We start from the raw sequence: 17401 nt of genomic DNA on the forward strand, positions 1-17401 counted from the left end.
AAGAGAAGTACACTTACATTGTCTTAAAATACAATTATGCTAGAGGGACTCTCCTTTTGTGGAAGTCATCTTATCACCAGCTTCTTTTTCTCTTGAGACATAAATGATCTAAAATATTCATTTCATAGATGAAAAGATGTAAAATATGTAATCAATAATCTCAATCTCAATTATCACCAAATAAACACTTTTATTTTTTATTTTTTTCCCTTCCCCTCTTCTCTAGTTTACTAGCAGGAAACACACTGTAAAAACCTAGGACACAAACAGGATAAGACAGTTGCATTTTAATTTAGACTTTGACAAGTCTTAGCACAGATTGCTTGAATGATTCCTTCTGCTGAACAGGGACATATGCTGGCCAGGAGTCAGAGTGACAAAATGCAACCCTAAGAGGAGCAGACTTAAAAATCCTTGCCGTGCCTCATCCAAACCTCCAGTTTGCTTTTCCCTTGCAGTTTTAAGTTCCGCTTTGCGATGCTGATTTCCTACAAGAAGTAAAAAGAACAGTATTGTTGTGCAGCATGCACTGGGGTGAGGGAAATGGGAAGGCTACAAACAGAGAACTCATTCTGCTGTGCCATATGAACAGCTGGTGAGGTTTAAAGACACCTAGTACCAAAAATAATATCCCATTTGGTCACACAGAGGGCAAACCAACAAACCTTACCTAATGAACTCCAGATCAGCAAGGCTGTTTGAATTCAACTTTCATCACAAAAAGATGAAAGACAAGATAGCAACATGGACATGGGAGCATCTTTCAGGAAATCTGGGCAGATTTCCTAGAAAGTTGTGGGGTTTTTTAAGTTTGGAACAGACCTTAGCCAAGTTTTGAGCATCCTGGGGCCAGCCTGCAGCCTGGAATTGGAAACACACAGTACTTTTAGAATGATGTAAACTTTTACTAGGAAAGGTTCCTCTGAGTAAGTAAAAGCACCATCAGACTGCAATTTTTTTGTGTGCAGTTCACATTGAGTTGAAAGAGCTGAAGGAATCCATTTTGTAAGAAGCTGCAAGAAAAAGGTCAGGGTTTTAGGCAAACAGATGTAAACTACTTTTGATTTGTAGATTCCTTAACACGTTCCAGTTATGCTGGACTCCTGCACGATAACCTTTCAGCCTACAGACAGTAAACTTTACTTTTTTCCTTTACTTTTCATTGGCCTCTTAGAAATAGTCTGTGGATCTGGAAGGAAACTGCAAGTTAAGATAAAAAATGCCACAAGCAAATTTCACTAACTCTTATCTCCCAAGAACGTTACAAAGTAGCTCAAAGCAAAAAGGCAAAGGGGAGGCTTAAACCATCAGGAATTTGGTTTTAGAATTGAAAAGGGGACTCAGTTGGGGAACTTTACAGTGCAACTCAACAGGGCAGAGATTTCATCTTGTACATATAAAATTATGCAAAACACTAACCAGTAAAGAACTTTACAAATGGGTGCCAACCTAGCATTAATGATTCCTATGCACAATATCATTAACATATAAGATATAATTTTTTCTTAGGGTACTTCTTCTGCAGTCATGTTAGAATGCTGTCAGGCATTCATGGTTTTAATCAATACACTTTTTATGTGGGAAATTATTTGGGAAGAAAGATTAATATAATAGTGATCTTAAAAACGTAGATTTATGACATAGGGCATTTCTGAATGTGAGGTCATGGACTATGCATCTAGTTGTTTGGAGCTGGGGCAATCTTTCAAATCATCAAAGCTTGTCCCTACTAGGTGACAATCTCAATCTTTGAGGCCCAGCAGAATAACAGCCATTCTCGGAACTGCAGATAACAGCATTCTAATTGATTTGGCACTGAATAATCCTGGTTTAGTGAGGATATTTCAAGTAAGATTTAGGAGATGCTGCCGGGCTGGTTGTGTGCAGGTCAGATTCAGACAGTGGACTGCATTCCCGGGCCCACTAGTGCCATTGCACAGGGCATGGTTAAGTTGTTTACATGCTCTGTGCCTTGATTTCTCTGCCTAGAAAAACAGGGATGATGCAAGTATATGCTGACTCAGTAGGAAAGCAAACTCAAATCCACTGAAGCATGCAGAAAGGAGTGCTCATAACACCTCCTGTCATAAACAAAGGGTGATCACAATCATAGCTGGTAATCCTTTCTTTACTAGGTATTTCACAGTTTTAAATGAAAAACCTTAAAATACACTATGGAAAAAAAAACCAAACCAAAACAAAAAACCCCCACCCAACAACAAAAAAAATCCCTAGCCAAAAAACAACAGCATAGAAATGAAATCACTCTAACAACAAACCAGTTCAGATAACATCTCCAGCATGCAAATCACTTGTGCATATATTTAACTTTAAATCCCGGAATTATCATATTAAAGCCAATGAGATCTCTACTTACTGAAGCACTTTGGTAGATTAAGGGCTTTATTATGATTTGCATAGAACTCTTCATTTTTATTTTTTAAAAACACATTTAGTGTCAGTGTTTTAAAGAAAAAAAAAAAAATCACTCCATATGTTACATTTGTGCTTAATATCTCCCTCCGCATGAAAAAAAAATAAAAAAAAAATAAAAAAAAAAATCCCCAAAACAGAAGAAACCTAGCGAGGGCTACCACATGGTTTGGAGATAAATATCCTACCAGGACTAGCATTCTGTATTTCTCAGCCAGAATAAGGGGTCAATGTTTTCCACAATAAATATTCCATCTATAAACAAATAGTTTGAGATGCCTTGAAAAGAAACCCCACTTTTGCAAATCAAGGTTTTGTTAAAAAATGAATCGTTGTTGAAATTACACAAGATTTGCCACCAACATCTGCTGTTACTGATTGCTTTTGAAAGGCTTCGTTAACGTCTTTGTTGTCAGTGTAGCAGGACCTTTTCCTTTGTTCTATATTCAGATTGCTTTTTTACTGTATCTGAAAGCTAAAAGTTAGAACTGAGTATTCTAAAAGCTTCAAGGAAAGCACTGGGTTTCTCCACCGTTTCTGGAGCTTCACTCCTTTATGGATGAAAAAGAAAACAATAGTTTCTTTTTTAAACAGCAGGAACTCAGACTACTGGCTGACTTTACATGTCTTGTTTTCTAACTTTCTACAGTGGCAGGAGTGTGCCAGGCACTATTTCCACAAATGAGAGGAAAAGGGCTTTTGTTACTTTGATTACATCTTTCAGGTTTGATGTTCCATCTTGCTGCAGCAGTCACATGCCTTATTTTTAAAAGTGCAGAGACCAAAGCAGATGTTTTCCAGGTGTAATTAACCACTGTGGAACAGCTCTCCTTCACCAAGTTCTGTTTATATACTAGAGCACTGCAGTTCATGGCAGTATTGAATTATACAGTCAAGTTCAATTTGATGCTCGCTCTCAAACTATATCTTCCCTTCCATCTCCTAATCAGTACTCTCTAAGCTTATATTTATACATTTGATTACCTGCTCCCAAAGGGACTGCTATGGCATTTACTCTGTTTCAGTCTCGCTCTTCCGATTTGTCTACTGCTGTCCACTTTTTCTAGGTGTCTTTGCCCGCCTCAATTAAATATGCCTCCCATTATTTGTGTCATCAGTATATTTCAGCAGATTTCCCTTGAAAACTGCATGACACTGAGATAAGAACCATCGAACAGCAGTGAGAACTTTGCTCACTTTCCCTCACTAACTCTGCCAGATTTGAAAGCTTTGATTCGAGGTTTTCATTTTTGCACTCAACCAAAGAGGATTCCTCTGTCAGAGGAAGCCAGACATCCATATATGGCCCACTTCTCTTATGTGCTGTGACGGGTTAACCCTGGCTGAACACCAGGTGCCCACCAAAGCCGTTCTATCACTCCCCCATCCTCAGCTGGATAGGGGAGAGAAAATATAACAAAAGGCTCGCGGGTCGAGATAAGGACAGGAGAGATCATTCACTATTACCGTCACGGGCAAAACAGACTCAGTTTGCAAAATTAACTCAATTTATTACAAATCAACCAGAGCAAGGTAATGAGAAGTAAAATGAAATCTCAGAACACCTTCCCACCACCCCTCCGTTCTTCCCGGGCACAACTACCCTCCCGGATTTCACCACCAAGCCCCCCCAGCGGCACAGGGGGACAGGGATGGGGTTTATGGTCATCACACGTTATTTTCTGCCGCTTCACCTCCTCAGGACAAGGGCTGATCACACTCTTCCCCTGATCCAGCGTGGGGTCCCACCCACGGGAGACAGTCCTCCACGAACTCCTCCAACGTGGGCCATTCCCACGGGCTGCAGTTCTTCACGAACTGCTCCAGCATGGGTCCATTCCACGGTGTGCAGTCCTTCAGGAGCACACTGCTCCAGCACGGGTCCCCCACGGGGTCACAAGTCCTGCCAGAAAACCTGCTCCGTGGGCTCCTCTCTCCACAGATCCGCAGGTCCTGCCAGGAGCCTGCTCCAGCGCGGGGTTCCCACGGGGTCACAGCCTCCTTCGGGAACCCACCTGCTCTGGCGTGGGGTCCTCCACGGGCTACAGGTGGATATCTGCTCCACCGTGGACCTCCCTGGGCTGCAGGGGGACAGCCTGCCTCACCAGGGTCTTCACCACGGGCTGCAGGGGAATCTTCGCTCCGGCGCCTGGAGCATCTCCTCCCCCTCCTTCTTCACTGACCTTGGTGTCCGCAGGCTTGTTTCTCTTACATGTTCTCACTCCTCACTCCGGTGGCAGTTTCTCCCCGTCCCAACTTTTTTTCCTTCTTAAAAATGTTATCACAGAGGCGTTACCACTATCACTGATTGGCTCGGCCTTGGCCGGCGGCGGGTCCGTCTCAGAGCCGGCTAATATGGGCTCGCTCTCTCTCGAACACAGGGGAAGCTTCCAGCAGTTTCTTACAGAAGCCACCCCTGTAACCCCCCCGCCCGCTACCAAAACCTTGCCAAACAAAACCAATACATGTGCAAACCGATTTGCACAGTCTCTTCCTTCCACTCAGAGTAGAGGAAGCCTCTTTTTCCATTCTGAAACCACAGCCCATGAGAGATGATTGCCCATGAATAATACAGGACTATTAAAAACACTGAATTGCCACTTAAGAGGGCAATATTTTTCCCAGAAGGATCACTTTTCATAGGGGAAAATTTTTTACTTCCTTGGTACTGAAAGTAGTTGTTTCTGTATACATTGTCTAAGTTTGCAACAATTCAGGATACACTGTAAATGTAAATGGGCTTGTACAGGTAGGTTGTCGGTTTATCAATGACATTCACCACAGCTAGGCATTGCTTTTTGTCTTTCAACAGCAAAGCTACCAGAAGTTTCAATTAAAATTGATCCATCTCGCTCCTGCTTATCTGCTACTATCTGGTTGTGGGTTTTTTTTTCTCCTTCTTACAGACAGGAAACGGATACAGTCACAGTTAATTGTAAAATCTTGCTCCATTAGACAGATTATAGAACGTGCCAATTTAGTCAGTTTTATTACTCCCTCCTGGGTTACCCACTTCTATCATCCACATCTATTTATAGCTGAATTTTTCATGGCAGAAGTTTGAAATTTCAGCAGCAAGCTGTATGGAAACAGATCTGTTTCTGACAGCATGCACCCTTCTCAGCATCAAGATTAAAGATGTTTTGATGCCTAAAATGTGCCTTGGAATTTTCTCAGCATAAAGATACACTGCTTGCATATTCTCTTTGCTGGTAAAACTCTACTGCTTGGCTTTGCCTGAGATGGAAAGTGGATTTTTGAGGTTATATGTCCATTTGATATATAATCTCTCAAATGAGAAGTAATAGCAATCATGGAGGTGAAGCATATCATACCACCTTCTACCCAGTGCTCCCCATTCCTGCCTAAAGAGGACGTGAACTTCCTCATCAAACCTTAATGGTGCAGAAATTTCCCCGACGACAGCAGTCTACAGCACACTTTAATTTATTGCATTTAGGGCTATAAACGCATGTTTTACTACTGAAACTAATTGTGTCTGACACTTCCATCACATTAACACACATTAGGCACCATGACCTTTGGATGATCAAGGAAGACCTAATTTAATAATTTAGAGACAGCGTGAGGTTTGAGTAGGTCCCAAAGGGGAAAGAAATGTGGTATGAAAAATGATCCTATTTCACTAGTGGGGATATTTGCTTACTCAATCTGCCAGATGAACTTTGGCTGCTACTTTACCGTCACATCTATGGGTCACATACGGCACTCTAAGTTCTCAAAGTTTATGTCCAATGCTAGGCATGTAATGGTCTGTCAGCCTCTAAATTCTTAGAACAATCTACTTTTGCCTGCAAGACTCCAATCTCACAACAGAAGTGTTTCTTACACAGCAGCTGGAATAGCAAACAGGCTAACACCTGCAATTAAACAATGGCAGCCATAATTCCCTTGAAGCTTATGGTACAAATTTGACATCTTTGAAGAAATAATTTTCTCAGAAACAGCAGAATCAAACTTAGCCATCACTTACACGTGACTGATTCTCATCAGTTTACCTCAATTTTCATGTAAAAGCAGATATAATTCAGTATGAATAGGCAAGTTGACAGAAAGTGTGTGGGACTAAGAGTTGAGCAGACAGACAATGTGACCAATCCCATTAAATTTCCAAATATTGAGGCCCCAGGAAAGTGCTCAGGATCCTCTTACCCTTACAGCAAATACTTATGTTCCACAGGGGTACAGGGGAGATAAAAGAGGCATAACGTAAACTCATGGAGGTTTACACACTTTGTATCTGAAGCAAAATGCTCTCCGGTACTAGTGCTTGAGTGACCTGCAAAAACAGACTGCCAGTGCCTTGCAATGGAAACTGGAAATCTACATTTCTTCCACTTTTTATTTTCTTTTTTTTATATATTATTAATAATTTCAGTAATTATTCCTTTGTTAAACTGGCTTTTAAAAATCCGAAATTCAAATTTTAGTTTAAACACAGTATGACAATTATTGTATGGTAATCTCTTAAAAGGCTTTTTACAAAAGGTTTAACAACTATTGTTAGGGTGCAGTTTAATCAGTATGACTAGGAGAGGAAAAAAAAGCCAGCCACAAAATCACTTGATGCAATAAAATTTAACACCTGACACTATGCTCCAGATTAAGTGGAAAACGAAGTCTTATTTATAGGCAGAGATGGGGGCCATACAACTATGCTCAGATTGCATTTGCAAGGCAATTCTTTTTTGTTGGTTAATTTTGTTTAGCTTTTCTTTTCATACCCGAACAATCCTTTTGAAAAAGCTTAAGTGTCACTTGTTCTCAACTAATCAGCTCTTGGGGACTGAGGATATACAGTTCTTACCTGTGGCCCAGGAGGAAGCAGCTTCTCTTGCAAAAAAGGCAGCTGGGTTACACTGCTCCTGGACCTGCTTGCTGAGACCTGAATTTTTAAATAGGCTAATCTAGTGCATCAGCTCCTGCCTACCACGGGCGGATTTTCACAGCTGGTAATTGCTAAACAGGTACTAAAAAGGCATCATAGATTGAGAAGTGTGAGAGTAAGTCATTTTGCTTTGTCTGAAATTAGTTCCTAACTCTTTTGCCATGAGGATTTTAAATGTGAAATCGGTAAAATCCAGAGCAAAATCATTTTCTTGGTACATAAAAACAAGCTCTGCTCACTGTCAGCCTCAGCTATGTCCTAATACATGTTACTAAGTAGTAATAAAATAAGGAAAAAAGTAAATAGTAATTAAAAAAAGCAGTAACACTTCATATAAGCATCAGTTAGTTAATTTCTAACTGGTTAGGGAAAGATGGGTAAGGCTGTGAGATAGGAGGACATATAGAAAGAAGGGGAAATATTTTAGACAGGGAAATGAAAAAGAAATAGATCAAGAAAGATGGAATATGATACAGAATTTGCAGTGGATGCTACTATATGATACTACAAATGATGGAAGAAACCAACCACATAATGAAGATAATTAAAACACTTAGTGCTAAGTGACAACTATATATTTATGCAATGTAAGTAACTGTTGCATAAGTGTACCACAATATTGCTGCAATGTATTTATGTAAAAGCCCACTGATGTTAGCAGAAGTTACGCTATTGATAGGACTATAAAGTTTTGGAGGTAAACTAGTACAGGGGACCAACATTAAAAATATGGTCTATTTTCTCCCCCTGTAGTGAATTAAACACTCTGGGGCTCCAATAAGAAAAAACATGCCTCAAAAATCTACCTTTTCACTTTCTCAGCTGGTGCAGCCTGCTATTAATCCATTTCATCTGGGACGGGACAAAAGGATGAAAATGCACAAGCAGGTGAAATACAAGGCTTTTTTTCAGCTTCTGACTGTACCTTCATGGACTTAACGAACCACGAACATCTTGATAAATACATAGCCTGAGAACAGTAACTTGTTGATACAAGATATAATTCACCATATAAAACAAACAGCAAACATAGCCAGATTAATTTTCTTTCTTGTTAAAAGGATTAAGCTTTGTGCTAAGGTACTAACAAGCATGTATTTACTTTCTGCCACAGCTGCAACATCAAGGCTCCTCTAAAGCAATTAGCTAAGTGACAAGAAAGCAGTTACATTCACTTTACAAGCAGTGGATGGTATTTATACTTATGTCATTTTCACACCTTGAGCAGAGTGTCCTAGTTTTCCAATTTTCTTGCCTCTCCACACTATTAGCAATTGTGTCATGCTTCTCTCTCCATAATGCAAGCAATTTTGTTTTTAACACATATTTACAGTCCTCAGCACTTAGTATACTTTCATGAACAATTTCTGTGCTGGTTAGACTAGAATTTCACGCAATTTCCTTGTAAAGCAACTCAACTCATCTTTGTTTGTGGTGTTTACTAAAACAGAGTTGCTAAGAAATCTTCATTCCTAAGTAGTAGTTTGCAATGCTATGAGGTGATTCAGGACAAGTTGCCTGTCATTCTGCCTCTCAGCCCATCACGGGCCTGGAGGAGGAATGATGTATTCACCTGTGTGGGGTTTACTTGTTACACTCTCCCATTATCATAGAGATGCCACATGCATACTCTGCCTGTTTCCCTTCCCTCCTTCTGCCAGTTGGGTGGATATTATTTGGTCATTTATGCACACACTGATGCTTCATAGAGAGAAAACAGTCATCAATTAAGATTTCTACCTCATGAGATGCTGTCTGTTCTCTGTCATGCTTTCTCTGCTGTCTCACTGTTGTGAGAACCTCTGATAAATTAAGGCTTAATTATATCTTGACTAATTGGAGGGCAGGAGCAGACACTACATTTTGCGAACTACAGGCACGGGATACTGCTTACTGTCCCCTTTAGATGGCTTGTACTAGGACAGATTTACCATAGGACACACAGGGATCAGAGAAAACCTACTCAATTTTCACACAGTAGATTCTTACGTCTTAGTCACACAAGTACTGTGGAAACAGCATGGATTTGCAGCATCCCTGTCCTACACACAGCACTCCCTGTTACTGTTCATATTAACTACTCATGTTAGGACACGAGAGGACAAGGGAAAAAGCTGCTGCAGTTAGAAAGTGAATTGTTTCTATGACCACAAGCAGCGCACCAGTCCACATCCTTGGTTTGCATGGTGAAACATGATGCTGTGGAATGTTAAAAACACAGACAGAATAACCATTTTACTTCTGTTATAAAAATTTAGTAAAGGTTTTGGTTTAAAAAACCATTCTTTTGTCCCCCTAAGCATTCACATACTAACGGGGAGGTGCTGCTCTGCTGGGAATGCAAACATTATCCAAAGTGAAGCATAAGGTTCTTCTGTGATAAAAACTTCTGTTGTAGGGATCTTTTTCATTGCCTTTGCTTTTTTTCTAATGGATACCTAATGTGAAAGGAAAGGACACCACAGCCATATTCTCATCATCTTTACTCATCCCACTCGGAGGTGCTTCTTTTAATTGTTGCATCTAAGCACGCATCTCATCTTCACCGATCAAAAACGCATAATTCAATCAGCCATACGTCTCAACCTACTTTGGGCTGAGTTTGAGAAAGCACATTAACATGCTAAAATCTAAGTCAAAGGGCATGCTCCCTTTTCACATGGTTAACCTACTTGCTTTGCTTTCAGCGTAGCACACAGCATTAACATCCTTTCAAAAAGATGTAGTAAAATTCCAGAACCACTTGATGTTGCTTAACATATAGTACTTGCTATTTAATTATCACTGGTGTTACTCAGAGAAAGCATTGCATCTGTGTAGTAGTGTCCATCTGACTGGCACCGTTTGCTTCCCTTTTGGTTTTAGATCTTTTTCCTATTGTAGGACACTTGCTTTTATCACAGGGGGCATGATAACACAGAGTGTACAGTCTGAATCTGTGTAAAGTGCCCTTTGCTGCGCAAATACTCCCTGTCCTTGAATACTAGGGGATTAATAAATATGATGACTTTTTATCCTGCTAAAATTACAGGGCTTGCCAAGACCAAAACAGACTTTTTGTATATTTCAGCAAAGGGTCTGTTTACCTCCGAAAGAAAATTATCAATATAAAATCATTACTGTTGGAGGGAAAAGAGGAAGAAAAAAAATATAGCCTAAAATTTTTGAGAAATACCTCTCTCTTGAAGGGAAAATTTCATCTATAATTTAGACAAACCACTGAACAGAATGGCATCCTTCCTTGAAATGATTTTCACATGCTCTAGTGCCTTACCTGCTTTTGATGTATAACTAAGCTTAAAAGTGCTGACTATCCACCTAGAAAACAATGAAAGAAACTTTGGTTCTGCATATGTTATGTGGAACAATATTTGGAGGACAGCAAAAGGAATGCTACATTTGGGACCATTGCATATATTGGCAATAGCAGACAAGAAAAATATCTCAAGGAAATTCTTCATATAAAATTGTGCAACATGAACTCTGGCTACATTCACAAAACACTATTTAACTGGGCTCTAAAAATGCTGATAGCAAGCATTGGGGGGAGGAGAGAGGAGGGGGAGCAGGAAGGAAGGGTAAGAAACTTTGGAAGCAAAACCATTTCCATAAATTCATCATTTTGGATTACTGCTTGAGATTTAATACAGCTAAAAATAGACCAGAAAGCACTACTGTCCTGCACTACTACCCAGCTCTTGCAACAGAAACGCATCCTGTCTTGAAAAGATGCCAGCCAGCACAAGTCCCTGACAAGCCACATAAAAATAAATGTGAATGCACTATGTTTTTCATCCATACCCCTTGTAAATATTTCTGTCTTTCGGGACTCCTGGCAAGACAGTGCCTGCAAGACACTGTGCACCTTACTACATCAAGTATTTTTTAGAAATTCCTTATTGTTAGTATACACAGATGCAAATTTATTTCCTCTTTCTTTACCATCTGTCCCAGGAATCTGGGATAGGAATTCCTAAAGTACCTTTGCTACAGACATTACAGCCAGATACAGAGTGCCAGATGGGATGCACTACAGTTTCTTTTCCTAACCTCCAGGAGCACTATTGAAAGGAGAAATGTTGTTCTTTATCTCTCATAACCTTTCGTACGAGCCACACAGAAGTAGGAATGTCTTAGGCCACTTGTATTGTTGCTTTCATATAAACGGTTTATGCAAGGATACTTGGCCCAGAGTCACTCCATGAAAATAAAAATTAAATGACATTTTTCTACAGTATTTAAAATATTAGAGCTATTCTGCCTTACAGACTAATCTACTTACTACCTTTACTGAATACAACCAAGCAATTTTAACAATAACACATTAGTCCAGCATTTATATATTCTTTCTAAATACAAAGGCAGATGACAAGGAGAAACAAGAGTCTCCATAATTAACCTCCAAGGAAAATTTGAAAAAAATGCCAAAATAAATTTTCTTTCAATGAATTCTTTACCTGTACCAATGGCAACAGAAAATTAAACACTCAACTTAGTGTTCAGAATCACAATCAGTATTTAATTTTTTTATAAATCAAATCTCAATGTTGCATTGGTGTTTTTTCTTTAAAATAACAGGAATAATTTGTTCCTGTGAGAATCTTAGCTTTCATCAGACAAAAATTTTAATGCCATGGACAAAATCTTGAAAATGTGAAATCTCCACATTTCAAAACCCAAAATGCAAAAAGGAAATTAGGTTTAGATTAGTTTTCTAACAGCTAAGCTTTGTGCGCTTACCTCATGAAATTTTAGTTTTAGTTGTTGAAACTACTTCTGTTGACTTATTGAGGTTCTTTAGAACGTGTAAACAAAACGAGTAAGAGTGAAAGATATATTTCAAAGACCAGGATATGTATGTACTCTACTAATAAACTTCATTTCTTCACAGCCTTCAAATGCATCTTTTCATATCAATTCAAGTTCCTATACATATGCATTTCTCTTCATTTTGAATTTTAGGCACTGATACACATTGTGGTCCTGTGATACGGACAGTAATGAGAGTTCTTCACAGAGCATTAAGCTTTGGCACCAGAGAGTTGGCTACACAGCACATACATGAAAGAGGAAATATACTCCCAAAACCTTTCCCAGAGAAATGCTGTTCCATTTTCCAATCTCACTTTTTCAGTTTTCACTTTTCATAAGGCAAAAATTTATATACAGCTGTCTTGCAAAAGAGAAATGTTGCAATTTTTCGTAGGATTTATTGCAAAAATGTAGAAGAAGAAAAAAGTTTACATAAGTGAAATATTTTCATTTTCCTCCCCACCCTGAAAAACACCTCCGGAAAAGAAAAGCATTATGCTTGCAGTTCTTTGGAAACAGGAATAAAGAAGTGCCAGTCATGCAACAGGTATAAGCCCTTATGGCTTCCTTATCTTCAGCATGCAATAGCAGGGCTGAGTCAGGTGTCTGTAAAAAATGAGGAATTCCTCTCATCTTGGGACAGATTGCTTTATCAAACAAAAACTTGAACCTCACCTGTAAGAGAAAACTCATGGGATTGCCCAATCTGTATTCGACTGCCTGTTATTACACACAGCATCAGTCCTAATCAAATCTGTGATCATTATGAAGAATAGAAAAGCCATACTGAGACATCCTTATCTTACTAAGGGTGGAAAAGCTATAGACAGCAGCTACACGAAAGCCGGCAGAGATTTTCCATCAAAAAAAAGACAAAATAAAAGAGGGAAAAATAGGAGTCTGAGGCTTTTACTAAATGTGGGAGGTTTTTACAGAAAGAACTGGAAAAGCAGGAAGTTCAGCAGCCTGAGAGAGACAAGGCTCGCCATGTTTGGAGAAGGTTGCCTAAGAAACCATGACCAGTTTTATAGAGAGACTTCTTTAAAGCTGTTTTTCTGTTGATGCTGTACCACCCCAGGGATGTTTCACTGTGGCAGGCTTCTGAGCCTCTCAGACCACTTTGTATCAGATATGGACATGAAGAAAACATCTGGATTTCACTGAAGTGATAATGCTTTGCATAAATATACAATGATAGATTGTAAATCTACAACGTAGAGGACAAGCAAAATCCTTTTTATAATGACTAAGCAACATAGGTGCATAAAATATGTTGCCAGGGAAATATTGTATGATACAAATCACCAGAGCCTCACTGAAGATGTGATTAGAAGTCAAAAAAGTACCTGATAAAATTTAGATTCCAGGCATGAAATTCTGGAATCCAAGTCAGACGTAGCACTAGCTCTTCTGTTTCTTACCACCCTCTACAGATCTTCCCCTTGCCCCGCCCACCCTCTTTTTTCTGCCTTTGTTTTTTTATGTATTTGATTCGATTTGCAGAAGTGTTCCACAGACTCATTTAAAACAATTAGACTTTCTCCTTCAACATTACTGTATTTTTTGGTAGCTTTCCAAGATGTTGTTTCCAAGACTTCTAGTCATGTATCAGAATTTCAGGAGAGAGAAATGAAAGGAAAACAAGATATAGGAGGAAAAATGTTTTCTCTCAGCAGATGTTGGAAGTGACAGACGAATGCAGGTGAAGCCAGAGCAAGGCTGTCCCGGGAGCAGCTGAGAAGCCTGCTCACTGGAGAACGTCTCTGGGGGTGGTGAAGGGGCGAGGGCCGTGCCAATGCCAGCCGAGCATGAACAAAGAGGACGTTTTCTTCATTTAAGTATTTTAAAGTAATGCTTCGCTGCAGCACTGCTCTTAGACTGACATACCCATGTAATCCTATCTATGTTGCGTACCCCCAGGAGCCTGAAGCTTGTAGTAACTTTCTGAAGTTTGTTCAGTTTCTCAGGTGGGTTTTATTGCCAACAACATGCCTGAACTATTGCCTCTCCCCAGTCAAACTAGTTTTGAGCTGGATTCACTGCACTTCAGTCACCACATTCTGGATCAGCCCTTAGAAACCCCACTGTGCAGAGCATGTGGAATACATCAAGGCTCTCTGTCAACTGACATAGCATTGCTCTCGCAAGCAACTTCCTTGGCCTAAGGTATGTCCTAGAAGTGTAACTATTTCCAGTGAAATAAATCTGTTAAAAAGTCCTACAAATTAAAAGGAAAGCTTAGAGTTCATATCAAATCAAGTAATGTCATTACTTCCAATTCCTTCAGCAACTGAAAAATAAGTAAGGAGCCAGAGAGGGACTTCTGCATATCCCAGAAACATGAAAAATACACCAACCTAAGAGCTAACCGGGAGTTTTTCAGCTGACCCTACTTTCTTATTAAATAAATAAAATAAAATATTTTAAAAAATTGTCAATTTGTTGAAATCTTAAACTTTTTGTGAAAAATCATGGATTTGGACAAAAAAAAAGTCCGTGGGAGAAACTTCTCAGGCCACAGCTCCTGGGAGCTTGCACTGCAGTTTGCTGAGCTGCTTTCATGTTCCAACTATTTCTCTAGCTGGAACTCCTAGAATTTACTAAAAAACTTGCAGGCTTCATTCTGGGAAAGCAGCAGATTTGTTTGATACTCTGAAGGCATCTGGAAATATAAAATCTTCTTTTGACTCTGAACTGTTGTTCCACTTGCAGTATCTCAGAATATTTTGAGAAAACATTTTCTTTATGTAAGCTCTCATACCATTTGAACAGTTCTATTTCTACTATGGAACCTATTAGTTCAGTAAGGCTAATCACAGTCTAAAATCAGAAATACCAAACTCCTCATTTGCCTTAAAATTCCTTATGTGAAATTATATTGAACTGAACAAAACACATAAGCTCTTCAAGATCTGGCATGCTTACTACAAGTGTTATGGAGGAGTTGCAAAACAAATCTGGAGGAACAATTCTAAAAGTTGATTTCATGTTTCACAACACCAGGAGATCAAGAACACCACCAAAATAACTACAACTGTGAAGAGCCTGGCTGAAAAAGTTGTAAAATATTCCATCCAGAAATGAAGTATCTACCAAAGAGCTTGCTTATTGACTGTGCACAAAAGGATGCGATTTACCTTGCTCAGTACTAAAGGGATTTGCAAAACCAGACCCCGAAGATCCTTTCTGATCTGGGGAAGGTCAGCACTGTTTACTGAAAGTTCTGTATTTTTGTATTGGCATAAAAAGTATTGCTGGACTTGAAGTTGTTTTAAGGGAATCTCGGCTCAAGGCACAGAGTCCAGGCTTAACTTATTAAAAATTCTCATGAGAAAGGCTTTTATGAGATAAACAGCCACTTGAAAATTTTTTTTCAGCTGGAATACACACCCTCTGGTTTCCTTTGCTTTCCATTCCACATATGTGGCTTTGTTTGTTTTGGTGCTACATATAATGCAAGTTTCCCAGAGTTTGCTTCCTACTGTAATCAAGAACTTTAGCAGCCCAAATGACAGAGAGCTCACGCACTCTTTCCCCCACTCTCAAAACCAACCAAGAAACAACACCCACCCCCACCCCACCCCCCGCCCCAATTTCTGTGGTATGTAACTTAGTTTTTAAGACATCCTGAACTGCTCCTGCATATGATACTTCAATGGAAAATTGTGACAACCTGCTTTTACTAGAATCTGCTATTTAAGTTTTACCTGGCACGTACCTGTGATTTACCACAGTAGCTGGCAAAACTATGAAGCCTATAGGTGAAAGCAGTGCCTTCAAGAGAAGACACTTTTCTCCTCAGACCCACAACAGTGTGCGGGTGTATAAGCACCTGTACAAGAGACCATAGATATTAGCCCTGCCTGAGAGTAACAAACATATGCTTTTCTAGGAGGATCAAGTTTACTTATGGGCTCGTTCAGCTCTTAGAGGCAAGTCCTGAGACTGCATTGCTGTGCTTTACAGAATCATGTGTTTTCATGCTCCACATTAAGAAAAAGGATCTAAAAAGGAGCTCTAACCACAGCTGTTAAAAAAAATCTGTAGAAGTCGTCAGTTCACTGCGTGAATTCATTACCATCCAAACCAAATACTGTTGCACAGTTATCTCATGTTATGGCCAAATCCAGTGAGTAGCCAGTCAGTGCCACAGCAACTTGTCACAAAAACAGTGAGGAAAAAAAGGAGCCTAATCCACATGGGGCTGCAGAAGCAGAGTGTGCAGGGACCATGCTAATTTATTCAGATGAGGAAAACATGAACAAAAGCACACATAGTCCTGGCTTTTTATTCAGAAAATTATCAGTTTCTCTACTGGCTATAAAGAAACCTGAAGAAAAAAAGGACAGCAAGCTCAATTTTGAAACAGGGAAAAGGAATGGCAAGACATAAATTAAAACCTGTATTACTGTCAGTTACCCACCAAGGAAACAAACTCAAGGGTTCCCTTCAGTATTAATGTGATTATTAAAATATGCGTTGTTCTTTTCATATACAGTATGTTTTCTTTTGTACTTTTCTTCAAGAGAGTCACTGAGATATTATTTAATTACGTAAACAAGAACTTTAAATTCATAAGGGCTGTATTCCTGCAATGTTAATGTAAGAGACAATCTTCACTCTTTTGTCATAATATGTAGCTATTTACTTACAAGCAGCTATTTTGTAAGAAATTAATTGATTGCAGTTTAATCTGTCACATCGTTGGCTTGCACTGGTTAATAAAATTCCCCATTCCTCAGATCAACTAGTCACAGATCTGAAATGAGGAATCAGAGCAACAAAACTTAATCCATCTGTTTATTCAGCAAAGCTAGAAATGTTATTAATGTAGTAATAGGCAGAAAGCAAAATGTATAGAAATGACTACATTATAGTCACTCACTTGAAGAAATTTCATCTATTGAAACAGAATCCAAAAAAAGGGGTTATAATCTTCAATGAGCAAAATTTACATGTTCACCAGTTAAGCAGTTTGCAAAAAAATTAGATTTTAACGTTCCTAAAATTTTGAACATTAACCAGATAAAGGACTTTTCTTAATACTTATTCACATAAGACCAATCCAATTAAATTTTTTAATAAAACCCAATTTGCTGCAACGTGGCTGATTGGAACTATGAATTGCTTAAAAAGATGCACAGCAGGATGGCAGAAAAAAAATGGGCACAATCTTTACTGCAACATTTAGCACAATAAAAACAAGTCTGCTTTCCCCTCCATATCTATCCCAAGTATTGGCTGTCT

Source organism: Accipiter gentilis, chromosome 9 (assembly GCF_929443795.1).
Source record: "Accipiter gentilis chromosome 9, bAccGen1.1, whole genome shotgun sequence".
NCBI lineage: Eukaryota > Metazoa > Chordata > Aves > Accipitriformes > Accipitridae > Astur > Astur gentilis.